We start from the raw sequence: 21362 nt of genomic DNA, 5'->3' as shown, positions 1-21362 counted from the left end.
GCGCCAGGGAAGATGCGTCACGTAAGTTTGCCCTTGCGCCACCGCACATGCGCCGCATTTACAATGCGGTGCATCGTGGCGCAAGGACAAGCAGATACGTGACGCATCTGCCGGCGTAAGGTTGGTGCAGTGCTGAAGTTGCATCGCAAGCGCGACGCAACTCCAGCACTGTTCCAACCTACCCTATCCCTAACATGGTGCGTCAAGCCTTACGCCTGCTTCATGCAGGCGCAGGGTTTTGACGCATCAGCGTTGGGAAAGTGACTCAGTGAAATCTTATAGATTTCACTGAGTCACTTTTCAGGGGCGTTCCTGCGACGGAACGCCCCCCCCCTGTGTCGAAACGCCCACGTGAAACCTGATGCAGGTTTCACGTGGCGCAGGGCTTTACACCGTGACGCATCTCCATAGATGCGTCACGATGTAAATGGAGTGCAACATGGCGCAGGGTTTACGCCGCCGCTGCGTCACAAAAGTGACGCAACGGCGGCGTAAAAGGGGCGCAAGTCCCTCATAAATCTGCCCCAAACAATATACCGGTGACGGAACAATCTCTGAGATTTAGAGAGTACGCTGTCAAGACGAGTGCCAAGGAGCCTCGGGAAAGAGAGACTGAGGAGAAGCTAATCAGTAGCACAGATTCCAGAAACTGTGCATGAGGAGAGTGAATCCGAAGATAAAGGTGATTTTGATCCAATTGGGAGGGAGAACATGGATAATATTACGAAGGGACGATAACTCAATTCCAGGAGTTTACTACATTTGTGGACAGAATGCTTACTTCTTATTACCCACCGATTGGATGGATACTTGCTATTTAGGCATGCTAATTCCAAAGAAGTATAATGTTAAAAGCACAAGTAAAGGAGCCGGAGTAGTAGGAGATATATTCAGAGCCGTGATATCACCACCTGTGGGACTGATCCTAAATAATGAAATGATCAGAAAGTTATATTGGATTTATATCGCGCCCAATCACCTGCAGGTCTCTAGGCGCTCAAAAGTGAGCTACTGTAGTTGACAAACTAGAAGCAAGCACATCTGGAGCTTTACTCTGCATTCATACCAGTCAAGAGCAAAGGGATAGAAGCTGTGCAAGGAACATTTCAGATTTAGAACCCAAATTAAATGAATTGGAAACACCAAGGGGTTTATGTACAAGAACTGCCACTAACTAGCATTAGCGTTAGTTAGCAGCAGTTTTCTTAATGCGGCTCATCAACAAAAACTATCACCCTGATAGCGATGTATTTACAATACGTGGCTACATGGCGATAGTTTCAGGGATTCGCCGTGAAAACTGTTGCTTACACTAGTATCAAGGCGATACAAATTCTGACAATAGCAGACGAAAAATGACGAAAGGCCAGTTTGTGAGCAAAAAACTCACGTTGGTCAGCAGAACTTCACCTTTTTTGCCTCTTGAGGCAAAAATAGCCAATAAGACCACCTCCGAAGAAAAAATAAAATAAAAACCATGGAATGCAGAATGGAGCTGTCAGGGCAAAGTGCAGCACAGATCAACAACCTCCCCAAACCCCCCAACAGCAAGAATGACCAGCCAGAGTTCCAGGGTAGGAGTAAGTGCAGAATCAGGGCTGCATATATGAAAAGAAGACGCATCGCTGGGGAAAACCTGTGATGCATCACTTTTCATAGTGCCCCCCCTTGTAACACCATGGAAGCGAAAACCTTGAAAGTGCAGACAGTCCCCAGGACCCCAAGGTCTCACTCTGCCAGTGTCTGGGACCCAGAGTGGGAAGCAAAGGTACTGTGGAGATCCTGGGCCATGGCGATAGATATTGAGGCATCGGCGATCACCCTTACCTGGTGGTGAAGTCTGCCAGGTCGCATGGAGACACGTTGCTGACCTGTGTGAGAAGACGGCCTGATGGCCCTTGGAGCTGTGGATGGTAGAGGCGCTCCTGCGCACCAACGTAGGGAGGTCTGCATCGCATACCACGTGCCTCCACTACACCGGGGTGTATGGAGGGGATTACCAATCGTGGGCCATGCCTCTCTGCATCACAGGCCAGAGGATGATGCTCTGGCCGGATGCTAAGGAGGGCGAGGCCCCTGAGCTGCGCTGAACTAGTGTTGTGGGAGAGCTGCAACTTCACGCAACTGGGGGCCCTGTTGCATCACCTGCATCAGGAGGTCCCCCAGTGGACTTGGTGGCGACTGCTGTACCCAGACTTGTGAAATCCCACCTGGGTGAGGCTCCTGCTGGCTGATTCACAGATTTGGAGAGAGTGCAGAGGATTGCGCCACAGCGTCAATGTCCAGGTGAGGAGAATCTGGGACACGTAGCAGAGGAGGCCCGGTGGTCAAGTCGGGCCCAGGCCTAGCGCTTGTGGGTGACACCCCCCAAGTGGTGGCTCTTCCTCTATGGCAGAAGAGCGTCACCCCACTTCTTTCAAGCACTGCATGACTTTAGCGCTGACAGATATGTCAGGAATACTGACATATCTGCAAATCCTTGTGACATGGAGCGCAGTACAGTAAATACAGTGGGGCAGATTTACAAGCCCATTGCACCACTTTTGCGTCACTTTTCCCATGTTAAAAGTGATGCAAAAGTGGTGCAAGGGGCGTGTAAATCTGCCCCAGCGAATCCATGGTGTCGCAGAAAGGGTGCAGTGAAAAGTGTTGCAACGCTGTTTTGTCGCAGAGATGCAACACTTTTCCTGGATGAGGCCCAGAACTGTGCCCTATCTTATTGTCGGGCCCATTCCTGATTTTAAGACCAGCTATTTTCTGGTCTTAAAAAACTGCCTCTAACTGAACTTAGAGGCAGTTTTTGGGTTATGCACCATACAAGAAATTCCTTGCAAATATCGCGAAGTGGGGTTAGCGGTGAATTTTGCACGAGAACGCCCACCTTGCATCTCATTTTCGTTAACTCTCACTAGCATAAGCAGCAATCTTTAAAATTCACTCCAGTTAGCAGCAGCTTGTAAATAAGGCGATAACAAAATAGCCACCTTAACGTCCAAAAATTGATGCCAAGGTGGCGTTAAGACCTTGTACATATGCCCCCAATTTTCTACAAAAATTTGGCAAAAGGATTGAGCACCATCGGAAATTGGTTTTCGACAGCTGGGAAAAGTATACTGAGAGCAATACTTTTGCCAATAGGGATAGTGTCCTATTTCTGAACTGTAAATACTCTGGGGCAGATTTACAAGCCCCTTGTGCCACTTTTGCGTCACTTTTAACATGGGAAAATTGACGCAAAAGTGGAGCAAGGGGTTTGTAAATCTGCCCCTCTATGTGCAAAAGACAGGTAAATGCATGAAAGAGACATAGGGTTATGTGGAATTATGAATGATGATGACATGAAGTCACTCATCTTTAATAGGGAAATCAAAAGACAGAGCCCCATCCGGGGACAAAGTGCTTTCTAGACTTGGATTGGCATGCGAAGCAAAGTTATGTGATGAGATAAAAATCATCAGGAGAGAGGGAATTGTAGTGAATGAGTTTTAAAAACAAATTTTGACTTATAGACCATATTAGAATTGCACTTTTAGAATTTGTCTAAAACTGCTGCACAAATGAAAGAGAATCACTTTAGAATGCTTTTAACTTTGATAAAACAATGTTTTCACATAAAGAATAAAACGTAGTGAAAATGTGGTGCTGTAAACCATTATGAAAATAACGTGAAGAAAATGTTTGTACTTGGCTACCATTCTTATATGAGCCCCTTTTTTAGGCCCAAAAGCCTTTTCTTTGGACTCTCGCTCATAGTTAAGTAGACGTTAATTTAGGACATTTTGTCTAGCGCCAGCATCTTACGAACGAATGTGCTGCCTTCAAGCTATGTTTCCTTAGCTTCATCGCACCGCACTAGATCATTCTTACACCAATGAACCTTGCTGTCATGCATAATGAATAGACTTTAATTCAGATATATTTTATGTATGCTTAACCAGAACATCATTGTAGTTTCAGCACATTTAACTAGTCATTGTATTCACAATAGACACTGAATGCAGCTTCTAGCTTAGGTAAGAAGGTTCTCATGAGAACTTTCCTCCATGCTGGTAACATTGTTTTACTATATACCGGTGTGAATGTTTACCGCGGGAATCGGGAGAAGGAGCAACGGATGTTGAGGACACCATCGGATGAGCGATTCCCATTGGAGGAGAGAATCGAACACCTACTCAGTTTTGTGACATCATTGTGTCCTTTTATATTAATAAGGGTTCCGAGGAGGGAGATTCCTCATTTTCACTCTGAGACTCGCTTGGAAGAGATCCTTTAGTCTTGCTCTTTGTTGCCGACAGCTATTGCTAAAGATGACTTTGTTCCTTTCCTTTTCTCTGATCAATGCTACTTTAATGATCAATCCTCTATCGCTGATATTCTGACGTTGTTACTGCAGCTGTGGGGAACTCGTCTGAGTTTCCAGAACTACTCTTCAGGGGTAGTTCTCTCTAAGCTCCAAAACCTTTTTCTTTTCAGAAAAGGAACTCTTCTCTGCATGGGGTAGATTAGGGTCTTATCTAGTTTAGTGACAATTTCCCTAATGGAACACTCTGTATTAGATTTATGCTGTCACGAATCAACCTTTCATTTAACATTTCTGCAAACTCAACTAACCTGAATAATGACGATAAAACCATACTAATCCTTTAAGATGAATAAAGGTTTTGAAAACCTATCCAACCTCTCATCATTGACTGAACATTAAGGATGTAGCAGTTGATAATATGTGCATGATTTGTGTTTTCATTCCAGTTCCACTCATACCACGGTGGCAAAGGTCCGTCGACCTTTCAAGCACCATCAGGATTTTCAAAGGATGAAATCTATCAGTATATACTGTTGTATTCCCGGGTTAGGCCCATGTAGCAAAGTTTGTCCTACTTTTCAGCTGTGAACTTTTGCACATATTTGCATGCACAACAATTGTGGATTAGTTTCTCTGAAAATTCCTTGTTTACACATTTAGCTTTGCACAACATTATCATGATACCTCAAACATCATGGACTAGGCCTCTTTACGCACTATGTACGAATGTCGCCCTATCTTCATCCACAGGGCGACAGAGCTATCTACATATCTATAACATCGCTAATCTACAAGAACATCACAAGGCTGCTTTCTATTTTAAATAATGAGCATCCCTTTAGATTAGCAGAGGAAGCACTTCAGCTGACACCGAGGGTCCCTGCATGCTGAGACTTCACCACACAGCGGTCTGACATCTCCGTTTGGAGTGTTCAGTTCATGACCAAGACCGACTCCTACATTCTCTCTCTCCGGGTAATCAGGTTTGCTCGCCCCTCCCTTGAGGTGATTCTTGGCTTAACACCCACACACCTCTAGGTACACTTAGAGTAGGGTCTTGCATAGTATGAGCACGGCAGATTACTGCCTTGTTTATATGCCTGCATATACACACTGCATTAGCACCATGGTAGAACTATATCTACTATTAACACTTTCGGTGCTTGTAATCACCTTCATCTGCTTCTGTCTACTGATTATTGCAGCACACGTACTCTATACCAGAATACCCGTGCTTCTCTTGTATTCTGTATATTTCTCTGAGCATAAGTGAACACGAGTGTCTAAGCAAAAGGTTCTGATCTGTTTCCTCGAACCCTAAGGTGTCAAGGTTGTCATGTTCAGTTTTTGCCAGAAACCATTCGCTCCCTGATAAGGTTAGTGGGGCTTATGGTGGCACTGTGAGCTAGCAGGTCTATAGGCCAATATATCCTGTGAGGGTGTCTGGAATCAGTCCAGGCACCAATCCCCTAGTTTATTTTGTCCAAACAAACACGCAGATCATATGGATTAGTATAAACTTCACGGCATGGAATCTCCAATGTTGGTTGGGTTCTTATTTAACACTCTATCTGAGTAGTCATGCTGTATCAGAGACCCTTACTCACCTCTAAACCAGAGACGTCCGTGGTGGGAAGGAATCCGCATCAGTTGAGTAGGTATACCTATGTATTAGATGCAGGTTATTCAAATTTGTAGGATCATAAATGCCCACATTGTACTAACCTTATCTCCATAAATTCATTTTAATAAAAATTCCTTCTTTCTTCAGGCATTATCCGTAAATGGAGAAGCGAGTCGGGACATTGAAGAACAAGCAGTTGCTTTAAATATTACTGAAAACTGCAGACATGCAATAACTATGAAATCAAATTACTAAGCTATGGCCTCCCGGCAACAGGTGGAGATGTAACCTTCATGGTTGAGGCACACAAAGCATTTAGAACAGAGGTAGTCTACTCTTGGGTGACATTCCCGCCTGCGGATGTCCGCACAAAATTGTTTCACGTTTACATTGAGGGTGAAACACCAGAGAAATACTTTTAATAGTTGGACGTAGAAATTCTGTTAACTTACCAAGAACATATAAATTGGTTTAAAGACGCCCTCGCCAAACCATAAAAAATGTGCGACTCGATCCGCTCAGTAAAGAAGGAGCAACCGAGCCGGTCTTAGCTGATATATACACCACATTTATTCTTGCTAATGTGAATACAGCAGAAATTAGAAAATTATACAAGATTTAGTAAAAATTTACAGAAACCGTACACAGTACATTATGCGAACACTCCCAGTTAACCAAGTAAAAGTAGCTCAGGCTGCACAACCACAATTGACTGCTTTGGGCATCAACCCTCAAACACTGAATGCCATTATGGGAAAATGTTCCACCAGTTAAGAGCAAATTCCGTTCTGGATATCTCAGAAAATTGGTCAGTTTGAAGCAGTTTTCCCCATTTGGGCCCACAGGAAAATCACAGAATATTAGCAATTTGTTTGCCGATGGGGATGACTCGTGGAAGATTGTGCCACTTGGAGTACAGTCTTCGCTGCCATTTATACCAGAGCACATAGTCCCCCTTCAATATAAGTTCTGCCTGAAGTACTGAAATAAGTATAGAATGAGTATGTGCCAGCACCTGCCCTGGACTTAGGGATGACATTCGTAGGCAATTTTGACACAGTATCCTATATATTGTTAGGTAACATAAAAGGGGAGGCAGCAGATTTGACTATACACTACCGCCTAAAAGAACTAAGGGGCATATCAGCAAGGGCATTATCGTCGCTTTAGCAGCACTTTTTGCCTCTAAAGCGGCGATAATCTTAACGCCCTATCTGCATAGACACGTTACCGCGTGTTTCCATGCATTTTTGCTATTTCTCTGAACGTGGGCGTTCTTTCCCCAAATAACGGGAGAAATGTCGCTAAGCAACATTTCTCCTATTATCTAGCTTCACGCTAACCTGCAGAGCGATAAGAAAAGTAGGGCTAACCGCGGTTATCGCTACTTTTATTATGCCTGCTTTTAATCTGACTTAGCCATTATATCCAGTGGAAGGTGGATATAATGGTTAAGTCTGTCCTGTCCTATCACCAACGTTTCGCCAATCATTGTGCGAACATCGCTGGATTTCCAGCGATATTAGCACGACATGTAGCTATTGCTGGTATTTCTATCGCTTTTGAGATAAGCGTCGCTGATAGCGCACTATCTCAGCGTTAGAAACCAGCAATAGCCGGTGATAATTATCCTAGCGCTAAGTGCGCTTAGCGATAATTATCGCCGGTTGTTGGTGATATGCCCCCAACTCCCACACTGCAGGAGTGAGATTTACCTAAAATTATTGAGGAAACCTATGCTACGCTGGATAGAGATAATTTAGGACCCAGACCTGGGAAACCAATGGTTAAGCGTAATTCTGAAAAGGATAACTCCAAGCAAACACCCGATTATACTAAGAAGAAGTGGGATAATAAATAAAAAAATAAACAAAATAAAACTTGATCATGGTGTGGGTGTCTTCTACAGGGACCCACTGATAAAAAAGTATAATATAAAAAAATATAATTTATGAAACCGTGATAATATTAGAAAGCCTGACAGGTGTCAGGATACTGATTTACACACTCCTCTTATTCCATTCAGGATTCATCTGACACTCGCTCGGAGAGAGGCGGATGGTGAGAGTGCAGATCTGAAGAGCACGTGAAGCCAAAAAGGGAGACGCATCACACTTCAGACCACATCATCAAAAAGGATGATGGACAGCCCGGCAGAGGTCACGAAAGCTCATTTATGGATTATCTGGCTGTAGTAGCACTGAGTGAGCATATTAAGGTGGAAATACCTTACACAAGGGTAAGTGTCCCCCATCGTTTATGCTAAATTATACTCCAAATCAAGGGGACAAACCCAGGACAGATAAGTGTCTCTTTTGGGAATGGCTATAATATTCTTTTGGCTGAAAAGGATTGGCCACCTGATTTTCTAATAGAGTGCCCAATGGTCGAAACAGTAATTTTACCAGCTTTTTCTGAACTTGTTCCAGAATCAGTTAAAGATTCTTAAGCGCAGGAGTTAGTGCTAGCCGCTGCACTACACCCAAATCATGTTGGGTGGGATGATGAGTCTTCTCATCACAAAATCCCATTAAAAGCAGTCCCTCAACCGCAGAAGCAATACCCAATAAAAAATTAAGCTAAAAAACAAGTTAGGGAAATTCTAGATCAATTTGAACACCAAGATGCAAAACTGCACCTCGCCCATGAATAATCCCTTATTTCCCATAATGAAACTGGACAATTCATACTGTCTGGTCTTAAACTGCAGACATTTGAATGTTTTACGTTGGGTGATGGATCATTCCTGTCGAAACGCATACCAAAGGACAAAGGGCTTAAACAAGGATGTGTTTTAGCCCCCTCACTTTTTTATCTGTTCATAGCTGATCTTGTACCGATATTAAATGCCTGTAACTCACACGCTCCAAAACTGGGAGACATCTTAATGCCATGTCTCCTATTTGCGGACAACATATTCCTGATCACCCAAACATAAGTAGGCCTTCAACATCTTATAAACGCTACACAGGACTATTCAAAAGAAAATGGTTTAACGATAAATCTTGACAAAACAAGAACCATTAGTCAGTAAAAAAAGGGAAAAACTTGCTGCATGGTTCTGGGGGAAGAACTGAATAGAGGAAAAATTGGAATAAAATACCTGGGTGTAAAGATAGACAAAGGCGGTCAATTCCTTGCGCAGAGGAACAGCATCAGGCATAAAGGCATTGCCCTGGCAACCTCTTTAAAAGCTCTGAACTTGAAACTAAACGGTTCATAGATTCTGCCTACAGTGCAGATGGTTCGTGCAAAGCTACTGCCAACAATTACTTATGGGAGTGAGGCGCAGAAAGGAAGAGATGCCAAACTATTTGACTCCACAGTATCAACTACGCTGAGGGTCATATTTGGGCTGCCTAAATATATTTCACCCCCGCAAATCAGACTTGAGTTTGGCCTACAGAAGCAATCTATTGCGAGACATGGGGCATACATCATAGCGTGGGATAAAATACAGAAAATACGGAAAGCCACTCCAGGAACATTAAATGCACAGCTATGGGAAGAGATAGAACGTCACACCGCCTCACCCGCAGCGAGATAACTTAAAAATGGTTTACACAATTGGGATTGAACCATCTCTGGGAAACATCTACTAGTTCCAGCATGCTTAAGAAACTGGTTTGGAAAACAGTCAAACACCTTTCGTGGCTGGAGGATAAAGCCTCACTGTCAGAAAGGTCTCACGGATGGACGACTCTGAATACCTATTGCGAGCCAGCGGCTCAGAAGTACTTCAATTCGGGTTATGCCAAGCATACAAAAATCAGTTTCATGAAGCATAGACTTGGGCTGCACCCTGCATCCAGCATCTTCCACCCTGGCTAAAGGAGAAGGCGGACCCTAGGTGCCGCTTATGCGGTCCAGCACCGGAAGATCTGCTGCACCTACTATGCTCCTGCAAAGAACTTTCACAAGAACGGAAACAACGGCTGAAAGTTAAATTTAACCAGTGAGGGGTTCAAACTAGGAGTTAGGCTGTCCTTTCATGTTTCACAGTGAGCGACCCTCAACTGAACCGTTCCTTGGTAAAATTCTTGAGGATATGCGAAAAGAAAGTGTCGGAAACCGAGTTATTGACAAATAACCAACCCAGTCACACGGAAAAAATGCAGGAACAGGAGGAGCTCGATGTCTAGCATTAATGAACTCTGAGCTACAAACACCTCATTATTATGTATTAACTTTTGATACACAAAAAAATATACAGATTTAAATCGAATATCCTGTAGAATAAAGGAGATGTGTACAGCCGGATATAATGTGCCTAAAATCTAGACACTAGATTTGTACATTTGAATAGTCATAGTACAGCCTTTTAAAACAATGTTAACGGTTTGGTATGGAGTTTTATACATAAAAATTGTCTGGAAATGAAATAAACTTGAAACTTGAGATCAACTTGAACACCAAGATGCAAAACTGCACCATGCCCATGAATAATCCCTTATTTCCCGTAATTAAACTGGACAATTTATTCTGTCTGGTCTTAGACTGCAGACATTTGAACACTTCCACATGCACATTTGCACTACAAAATGCACACTAATGAATTACTTTGTGCGGAAGAAATACAAAACAACACTAGATATCTCAAAAGGATTTGTTTGCCAAAATATAGCACCTAGAAGCAGATACTTGACTGCATTCTCAGTGCTAGGGTTTCATCGACAATTTTGTAATTTGCCCCAGGGGTATTAAAATAGCCCTGGGCTATTTTCAGCAAAAGTGATAGAGTTACTCCAAATTTTGGATGAGAAGGCATTGTCCTACGTATATTATATTTATCTGATGGACAATGTGTTAATGGAACACTTGAGTAGAGTGAACCACATAATTCTAGGGTTCCTCAATTGGGTTGCAAATTTATTTTTAAGAACTCAAAAATTGCCCAACTCAATGTCCTATATCTGGGATATGAGTTGTCAAGTGAAGGCAAAAACCTGGCAGCACATTTTTTAGAAACATACGCTCTGCTCCTTCCTCCAACAACTCTGTAAAGACTACAATCCATCTTAGGATTCCAAAATTTTGGCAGAGCATACATTTTGGATCACACTGAACTGGCAAAACCACCGTTCTACAATTTAATCAGACCTGACTTTTCAATCAATGGACACAGGAACAAATAAATATTTTATGTTTCATACAAGCTGACATGATAGCTTACAAACATTTTCACACATGTGTAAACTCGATTAACCTGGTGATGCATGTAGTCGCTGGACCAACAGGCTATACCTATACCACTTTCAATGAGGGTGATACGGTACCTATTGCATTCAAATCACATTTGTATGCAAACACTGAAATGCGTTTTGCACTCACTGTGAAAATTCTGACGGTGGTACAGACTGTTATAGTGAAACATTAGGCACTGGCTCAGGGTAAGCAAATAATTGTCATTACTCCAGTACTGACCTTAAAGGCTGCTACTAAAGCAAGCGTCCCAAACACTAAAGCCTTGCATTCACAATGGATTAAATGGGCAAACTGTCTCACTGCAACAGATGTAGACTACAGATTCGACTCTACACTTTAAACACAAGCATTCCTGCAGTATGAACAAGAAAATCCTCCACCAATTAAACATTATACTTATGGATCTGCTCAACCTGCTGTAGGGACATGTCAACAATATTCCATGGCATGTGCAATCATAAAGGAGAGTATGTGTGACACAAAGTTCTGTCCTAAAAATAACACACACTTAGACCCTAGGGAACTGTACAGCGTAGCTTGCAGATCTAAAATCACTAATAATGGCAATACAAAGTACGCATCCCAAATTCCCCACACTCATATTGTGTGATTCATACTATTGTGTCCGTTCCTATAATGAAATATCTTCACTATTGAGGCCAAAATGGATTTCGAAAGGGTTGCACAGTCAAGAACAAGATGCTTTGGGAACAGGTGGCAAAGCTGTAAGAATGCTTGCCACTTGCTCATATTATTCCTGTATTCAGTCATCAATGTGTTGGTGATCACGTTGAAGGGAATTCTATGACCAATGTGTCTGCAAGGACAATAGCCCGCACTGCTCCCGTTGCTGCAATCACTAGTTTTAGTATGAGATGGACAGAGACAATATGGTTCCACTCAATTCTGCCCACAACAACACCCACCTGCCACTCAAGCACTCCTACAAGTTAAATTCACAAAACATATCGTATGCTCAGGTTCCAGGAGTGGCGGACAGAGTAATGCCAAATACCGATCGCAGATTAGGACTGATACTAGCTGCACATGAGGGTCTGGGTCACCTCATGCATGAATTACAGCTACAGTATTTATTACTGAAGCATCGGTATTGGTGGCCAGGTTTACCAAACAGACCAAGGACTTTATCCCCAAATGCAAAATATGTCAGCAGATGAAAGGTTCCACTATAGCACGTCTAGCACAGACACCTCTTTTGATCTCAGACAAGCTTCTGGCAGTTGTTTATTTGGACCACCGCGGCCCCTTTCACTCTGATGGAGCTTAAAAGTACATGTTGGTGGCAGAGGATTAATGCTTCAGATTCCGCTCGGCTGACGCTCAAACTGTTATAAGGGATTTGCAATTCTTCATCGGGACATAAGCAATTGGCATACTACATTCTGACCAAGGACCGGTGTTTAGCTCTCAGGCTTACAAAGAAGCCATGGGAAGTTTGGATGTGACTTTGGGGTACTCATTCCCCTAAGATACTGAGGGAAATTCAGTAATTGAAAGGAAAAAGTGTGACTTAAAGCAGTACTTAACAGCAAGGGTATTAGGCTCGGTGACATTTGGGTCAATCACCTATATGGGGTTCCGGTAAGGGTAATAGGGCTTATGGTGGCACTGTAAGCTAGTGGCCTATATGCCAACATATCCTGGGGGGTGTCTGGAATCAGTCTAGACACCAATCCCCTAGTTTATGTGGTCCAAACAAACACACAGATCCTATGGACTAGTAGGAATTATACAACAATAAAATGTGGCCGTATCCTTTAGTCACTAACAGGAGTAGAGCAATCATTTTTTTGTTGAAATCTGTTTTTATTATTTTAAAGTAGACAAAAAAGAAAAACATTCTTTGGCATGTGACGTAATAGGCAAGCAGAGAGTTGATAGCATAGGCAAGGGAGCGCCCCGCAATAGAACCCCCAACCCCTGCGCTAGGACTTGCAATCAGTCTTGCGTGCGAGCGCCGCCCTCAGCGGAGCCAGCCACAGTCTCGTTGACAGTCTCGTATTGGTCTCAACAGGAGTAACGGCATTAACCATACCTCGACTGGGTTCCGTGACTATGCGTGGGCGCTACCCGCCTCGTTCAGACAGTAAAGAACAGGCAAGATACCCGCCAGGCCCAAAGATTATACAAAACAAAACCCCCCAACAATGGCAGCATAAACTGTGCAGACAGGCCCAATACCCTCTCGGTTGTCGTCTAGCCCCCCCGCCCCTCCACACCCCCCCCCCGGGCACCCCCTTGTGTGCGTGTGTGTGCGCGTGCCCCTGTTGAGGAGTAGAGCAATCATTAACCTACATGGAATTTTAGGTCTGGCTTGACAGTGTAAATTTAAAAAGTGATTAAAAAAACAACTTTCAGGGTCCTACTGAGAGAGAGACTTAGACCCCGATTCATGAAGTTAAATTCAGACTAAAAGTCTAACTTTACTAATTTTTGGTCTTCAAAAAGATACTTTACTATCAGTAACTTTATTATTAGTTATTTTACCAGTCGTAGTATGTTAACTAATAGTACAGTTGCTAGTATTAACTAACCTTTATGGAAGACCAAAAAGTAGTAAAGTTGGACTTTTGTAACAAGTTAGACTTTTGGTCTAAATTTAGACTTCAGGTGTAAAGTTAAACGTCACGTGTAAAGTTAGTCTTTAGGTCTAAACTTTGACTTCGAGTCTCAATCACATGTTGGTCTCCCTGAGTGTAGATTTGATTGGGCCTAATTTGTATGTGTCCACTAAAAAGACTTTTATGATAGTGTTCCAGCTGGTTCCCCAGTAGGAAGCTCACACTCAATACAATGAGCTTATGTTGGTTATGGTGACAAGCCAATGACAGAGGCTATATGCCTGATTACTTATTATGACAAGTTATGACAAAGACAATAGGTCTGGCATATTGATTGTGAAAAGCATATTTTATAGTCAATAGGCATTCAAGAATGAATTGTTATTATTCTGAATTAACCCTTTCGATGAGCATGACGGAGCAGTTCCGGCATGCGCGTCGGTCGCGTTGTGCGCATGACGGAACCGCTCCGTCGCAGCCCCGCCCGCGCACGGAACCTTCAGCACGGCGCGGTAATCCGCGCTGGCTGAAGGGGTTAAGGCAAGGGCTTTGGTGTTGGTTACCCCCTCTGACAAGCCATGAGTACAGAAGGTTTGCACTTTGGGAATTCTTGTTAAGCCCTATTAGAACAGATATTATTTTGCTTTGCCAACTGTAATTTTGTATATGTTTGTAGTTTTGTGACTGTATGCCTAATAGTTGCCTTGTGGGAAAGCTGATGCTCAGCACGGTCTGATTTTGGTGTTCAGAAGTGCCTCTGACAAATCCTAGAGGAACATTTGCACTGTAATAATTCTTATTAGGATCTCTTAGGTATCTGTCAGAATCATGTAATAAATATCAGTTGATATTACATACATCCATATATATAAATCTATATCCATACATATGCATAGAGAGCCTGTGGCTCCCAGTGGCGGCTCCTCTGCTAAGGCGGAGGAGAAATGCCCCATTGCTTTTCGCAGTGAAAAAGAAGGAAAACAAATGATAATAACTCTGCATTACTATCATTGTATTCGTTCCTGCTGCAGTGTCTCAGCTGGGCGGATCTGCTCAGCTCTCAGAGCAGGGGGAGGAGTGGTGGGCAGTATGTAAGTGTGCATGAATGTTTGACCAGCCTCTCGGGCTGGCAAAACATTTATGCGCACTTTGCATGTTATCCAGGCTGCATTACACCAGAGCGATAAGACGAATTGTACCGCTGCCTTGCAGCATTGGGATTAGCTCTGTGGAGCCTGGGAACCCGGGTGCTTCCTGTTTCCACATTTGAAGCCAGGAAGAGGACAAAGAGGATGGAAGAGAGGTGGTGGCCGGCCAGCTGACCAGCAGGTAAGTGATTTATTTTAACCCTCGATAATCAATCAAACCCTCCTCCCTCTCTTCCCCCTCTCCGCCCCACTTCTGCTTCCGAAGAGCAGCCTTCACTGGTGGATCCACTCTGTTCTCCCATTTGTCTATCTGAGTATCATTACACTCTGCTTACATCCATGACAGCGAACAACATGGGATAAGGGTTCAGTCTGCATCGGATCATTTCTTAAACAATTCTGATTAGTTGTTTTTCATACTGAAATTGGTGACTCAGCACTTTGCCCGACCCAAGCATTGAGGAGCATACCAATAATGGAATGAGGTGAGGTGGACGGATTAATGTGAATCTGTTTTGAATGCCATAATACCAAATGTTCTCTTCTGTGAGGGTGGTTTGGACAATATCCAGGTGTCTACTGTGGGGGAAGCTTCAGTGCTCTCTGCTTTGAGAATTATCAGGATGCTATCCTAGATACATCTGGCCCACTTGATGCATCAGTTGCATGATTTTGGCTGCAGTAAATACACAAGGTGTGGTCCTATGTCTGCGTTCAGATCAGTGGATGTATTATTGTCTTCCAGGTGCGATGGGGGGCGTTACCCATTATCTATTACCTTTGTAGGAGGGATGTCACAATGAAGTGGAAGCACCTAGTCTCACACACAGTTAATTGGGATAATATAGGCCATGTCACAAGAGAGTATCCTAGCAGGTTTTATGTTACAGGAACTGCTCACCTTCTGAACCTTACATGTGTGTCCCCCCTAGTATTTGACATGTATTTAAGGCATTAGTGTATAAACGTTTCACTCACCAGTCCTATTTGAATACTCTCCTTCTGCACATAGCGCACAGAAATAGCAGCAAATGGGCTTTTCTTTTATTGGCACCTTGCGGTACCCAGGAAGGCAGCTCTCACTGCACACAGAGCGGGGAGTCTGGGATGAAAAGGAGAGAGCAGAAGAAGCATTACATGTGCAATACTTAATTTGTACCGTGGCTGCTGGAAGCCAGCCTGTAAACCATGTTTCACCACTGGCACTTATTTCCATTTAAACTCATCTTTTCATTCAAGTGTGCTGTACCATTGCCTGCCAGGTGGTGGTGCTATGCTAGTTGTCTGACCCCATGTAGCCAGACTTCATATTTTCATAATTTTAATAATAATATATAATCAAATGGTTTTATTTGTACCAGTTTATAATCACTGCATGAAGCATGTTAGACTGCATTACAATCCAATCAATTAAAAAACATATCACACATATGTGAGTTTTTTAAGCCTTGTGAAATGTAATTGTGGGGTGAGTAGGCTGCAGGAGCAGGTGCTGTACTCATTGCTGCGAACACTCAGAAGCCAGCTCACTTGTTCATACACTGATTTGGGCGTGAGTGGGCAGTCCGACGGTCATTTGTTTCCACTGTTAGCGGCGGGGAGGCACTCCACACACAAAGCCCATACATTGTACATATGTTCAGATATAGGGAGGGAAGGAAAAGTAACGGGAACGTGAAATATAATGCACATCGAGGAACATGAAAAAGCGCAACTCCAAAAGGGTAATAAGCCTTTTGTAACTCACCAAAGATACCCACATCTACACCAGTAATACTACAGTAAAATGAAGCTTTAGTCTACACCAGCCAAGCCATTGAGTACGTCATACACTTTACGTGGGCACACATAGATACTGAAATGGAATCACACTTTAAGCAATGCAGGCAGGGAATAACACTGCCAGCATAAAGCACAGCTCCTAGAGAACTAAAAAAAAAGAAAACACTGGTGTTATAACATTAGACAATCTATACACCAATATACATCATATTCCGCATATGTAATGCAATATCAAATAAAATAAAGTTAATATGAAAATAGTTATATACTTGTATATGCTATAGACATCGATGTAAACCACATTATACAAATTAATATAAAATGAAAAAAGTTTGTAAAAAGACCATAAACTGTGTACACTGCAACCACTAAGACAAATAACATGTCAGAGCTGCACACAGATGCACAAACAGAAAATTACTTTTTTTTAAAATATATTTTTATTATGCTTTTATAAATACCAGCACACAGAGATTCATATACTTGAGACATGAGGGATGCTCAGTTCTAGCCAATAATAAATATTTCATACATATTTACTGGAAAATTGAGCTATACAAATAAATAGCAAAGAAGAACAATTGACAAATGAATCCAAATAAATTCTGAGAAACATCAATCTTAGCCATGGCGGGCAGTAACATCAGATCAGGTCAAGAAAGAACCATGCCACTTCCCGAACAATAGACCTTGGAAGATGGCTGGCAACAGCCACAAACTACGATCAATCGGGGACCATTCTTTCTTGAGCTCCTTCCAGTTTAGAGCAGGAGCCCAGATACGCCCGACAGCCACTCTCCCCCCCTCTGCTCCTTCTCTCGAAGATACCTCTTTCCAAATTAAACATAGCGAGCAGCCGGGCGAGCCATTGCTGAAATGTTGGGGCTTCTGGACCTAGCCATGCCGGAGCTATACAAATCCGGACAACGGCCATAGCCAGGAAGAGGAATCGGTAACATGGCTCTTCCTCCGATGCTGTCGACCCCAAGTGGTATTAACGCAGGGGTTAGCACAGCTTTTACTCCCAATGACTGATCCATACATTTCTCTATTGAATTTAATAAAATCTCCAGATGTGGGCAGGACGCAAACATATGGATTAAGTCGGCCTCCGAAGAGTCGCACCGAGGGCATCTAACTCCCGTCTCCCCCCCCCCCCCCGTTGTGCGATCCTAGCCGGGGTGTAAGGAAGTGAAAAGATTGTCTTGTGGTGCTGAGCTTGAAGCCCCGCAGAGCACCCCACTGTCTGTCCCAGCTCTGATGAATCCTACAATATATCCGGTTCAATGCCCAGTCGTTCATCCCATTTCTTCCCATGTTTTTCCATATCGTCCTGCTTAAGCGCTACTAGTTGGGCATACAATCTCCTTATGGTGCAGTTCCTCCCTTCTCTAACAGCGTCAATGATTTTTACTTTGCTAAAACCAATCTGCCCACCCACCTTCCCGCCGAGAAAGCTTCACAACTGCAAATATTTAAAATAAATTGTCTTCTCAATTCGAAACTCGCCCTGTATATCACTAAACTGGCGCATTCCGTCTGGCCGTATTTAATCCCCGACTGTCCTGATACCCCACCTTGCCCACTCTGCCATAATCGTATCTGAGAAAATTCCGGGCAGCGCAGGATTTTTATAAAGCTGCGGGTAACAGTTTATTCTCCCAAGGCCCGTCTTCTTTTTAAGTGCTGCCCAGATTTTAAAGGCGGCCATCAAGGTCCTGTATCTTGTTTTCTTGTAATAGCTGGGCTCACTAAACTTCATAAAACAGTTAGATGCATCATCACCTAGCAGTAGTCTATACACATCTGGTAACCCAGCTTCAACCCAGTGGTCCATTGTACACTCGCCAATTAAGTAACTCATATATTGGATTAATTAATTAAATAATTGTGGGTTTATATAGCGCTAGAATCAACTCCCGGAGGAGTATCTCTGCGCTTCGACCGCTGGGGAACCCGTCCTGGCTCACCCTGAGAGATGGTCCCTACTGGGTATCTCCAAGGTGCGACCAAGCATCCCCGGCGGTCTGGGGGGGCCGTTGTGAAGATGAGGCAAGCTAATGCCCAGAGTTGCCGAGTGTGGTCCCTGACTAGAGTAGGCACCGAAGCGAGAATTATCGAGTCCGCTGACCCTGGTCCACGACCCTGCCGCGTCGGGAATTGAACCCTGGTCCCGGGCCGTCCTCTGCTTACGGGTCTGCCGCCTCTAACCAGTGAGCCACACTTCTCCGGCAGCAGCCCAGGAGCAGGCTTTAAAATCAGGAACTGCAAAGCCTCCTCTTTCTCTCGGCAGTGACATAAACCTGAATGCTCTCCTAGTTTTGCCGTGTGCCCATATAAACCTGTTTACTACGCTCTCAAGTGCAGCAAACCAGTGTTTTTCGAATTCTAAGGGAATTGCCCGAAATAGATAAAGTATTTTGGGCAGAATCATCATTTTAACCACATTACAGCGGCCCACCAGAGACATATGTACATTATTAAATCTGTCAAAATCTGATTTAGCCTTGCTGATTGCGGGCTCAAAGTTTATTGCAACGAACTTCACCAGCTCAGACGTTATATCAATACCCAAATAAACCGCTGTCACCCGAGCATCGTCCAGACAAACCTTACCATTCTTAACTATCTGAGTCTTTTGCCTATATAGGGCATACCCAGCGAACCTCCCAAAATCATGAACTACCTCCTCTACTGCAACTAACGCAGTTGAGAGATTGGACGTAACGTTGGCTACATCGTCCACATATGACAGGATTTTTGTTTCCAGCTCTTGGCTGATAATGGGCTCAGTTCCATTATTAGCCTTCAACAATCGAATTAGGGGATCAATATATATGGCAAAAAGAAGGGGCCGTCGGTGCTCTATACAATATCCGGATAGCTTTAATGAATCCCCTCCCAATACCAAACCATCTCAAAGCCTCCCAGAGGCAGTCCCAGGAGACCCTATCACATGCTTTCTCAGCATCCAAAAGCATCGCCGCCATAGGGTTCCCTGAGACATCTGTTGCAGGAAACATAGTTATTACCCGACGGATGTGTTGCGCTGTTCCCCTCCCCGCTATGAACCCATGCCGACAAGGGTGGATTGATTTCCTGATAAGATGGTTTAGTCGGGTTGCCATAGCTTTAGAAAAAAAATTCACATTGCAATGTGAACAATTTTTCTAAAGCCATGGCGACCCGACTAAACTATCTTATTGGGAAATCAACAAACAGAAAATTACTAATATATACATTTTTAAGGAATAATATAAAAACTCTTAAATTATTGTGTATTAAATAACACTACTTTACACATACTTTAAGACACATCATTTCACATTGAATGTCCAAAACAAACAAACACACTCAGGGCCATATGTACAGTGAAGTGGCGGAGAGAGGTGTTAACCTCTCTGGCTTAACGACTCTCTCTGCCCTTTCTGAAATGCAAGGCTGCACCATATTTACAAGAATGTGGTGCAGCCGAGTGTTTCCCCCTGCAATGGCACCAAGTTTGGCACCTTAGCGCCAACGCAGGGATAGTTAATGTGTAGGAAGGTGTCCCTTCCTGCACATAAATACTCCTTGAAATGCCATTCTGACTATTTCATGTGCGCTGCTTCAAAATGGCATTTTTTTTAAAATGTGTTTATGTACAGGAAGGGGCACCTCCCAACACATAAACAATCCATGTCAATTTGCTTTTTCCATGTGTGCTGCACAAGGCAGCACACATGGAAAAAGCAAAAACAAGGAGAAATAATGCATTTCTCCTCATTTTCCCATCTCAAGACAAGTTTTTACCTGGTCTTAATTTTGGCGCTGGCTCCTATGTATGCCACCCTTGTACATAGGGTCAGCGTCAAAATGAATGGGTGTTGTGAACCACCGCAACACCCACTGCCCACCCCTTTCACACTAACCACAGCGAGAATGGGGGCCTCATGTACAAGGCAGCGTTAAGCCATGTGAAGGGGCTTAACGCTGCCTTGTACATAAGACGCAGCCCCTATCGCCACCGCAACGTCACTATAGGTGATGTTGTGGTGGCTATAGGGGCTTATTACATCTGCCCCTCAGAGACAAGCAATGACACACAAGACGCCTGTTGCTTCTGTCCTGCTCACAGCTTCTTGCAGCACAATGAGAGAAGCAGAGCTCAGAGTCTAGACTCTGTGCATATGCTCTCAGTGCTGCTGTTTATCATGTCTGTATTACTTTATTGAGGAGACACTTCTTTTCCTATTTTTGCAATTTGCAGTTCAAAATAGAATAGTCAACAATCCCTGCTTAGGCAGTGTAGAATCAGATTTGACAGACGTACACATAGAATACAAATGTAAAGTTACTAGCAGTAGCTTTACAGTTGCATTTTCAGTTCTACATACCCTTAACACCGCCTGAAATGGGTTAAGGACATATCTGGGATGTCTAAATCACTGTTAAACTGAGATTCACACCTAGGCTTAGGCATGAATCTGTCTGTGCAGAAAATGGTAATCTGTGATTCACTTTCAGGAATTGGGCTCATTATTTGTGTTGCGTAATCTTGCAGAACAGCTTCATTTTTTAACATTAGTCCTTCATTTTCAGTATCGCCGCAGTATTACTTTCGGCAAGGGCAGCAGAACAATCACTGGCATAATATGGACACATACAAAATATGAAAACCAAAAATATCAGAAAATACATTTTGATAGCAAAAACATCAGCTTTCTAAACTGAACTCG

The 21362-nt window shown here is 43.4% G+C and overlaps 1 protein-coding gene across 1 annotated transcript in view; it reads right to left on the bottom strand.

The window, feature by feature from the left end:
• LOC146863557 (vomeronasal type-2 receptor 116-like) overlaps positions 1-15955 on the bottom strand; it is a 54324-nt gene extending 38369 nt beyond the window's left edge. Inside the window, exon 1 of the mRNA XM_085643022.1 lies at positions 15841-15955. The gene's annotated coding sequence lies outside the window, so the exon portion shown is untranslated. The remainder of the gene's footprint in view (positions 1-15840) is intronic.
• Between the last annotated feature and the right edge of the window lie 5407 nt (positions 15956-21362).

Source organism: Triturus cristatus, chromosome 2_2 (genome assembly GCF_964204655.1).
Source record: "Triturus cristatus chromosome 2_2, aTriCri1.1, whole genome shotgun sequence".
NCBI lineage: Eukaryota > Metazoa > Chordata > Amphibia > Caudata > Salamandridae > Triturus > Triturus cristatus.
Note: the sequence above shows the minus strand (reverse complement) of the source record. Positions and strands in the feature narration are given on the sequence as shown.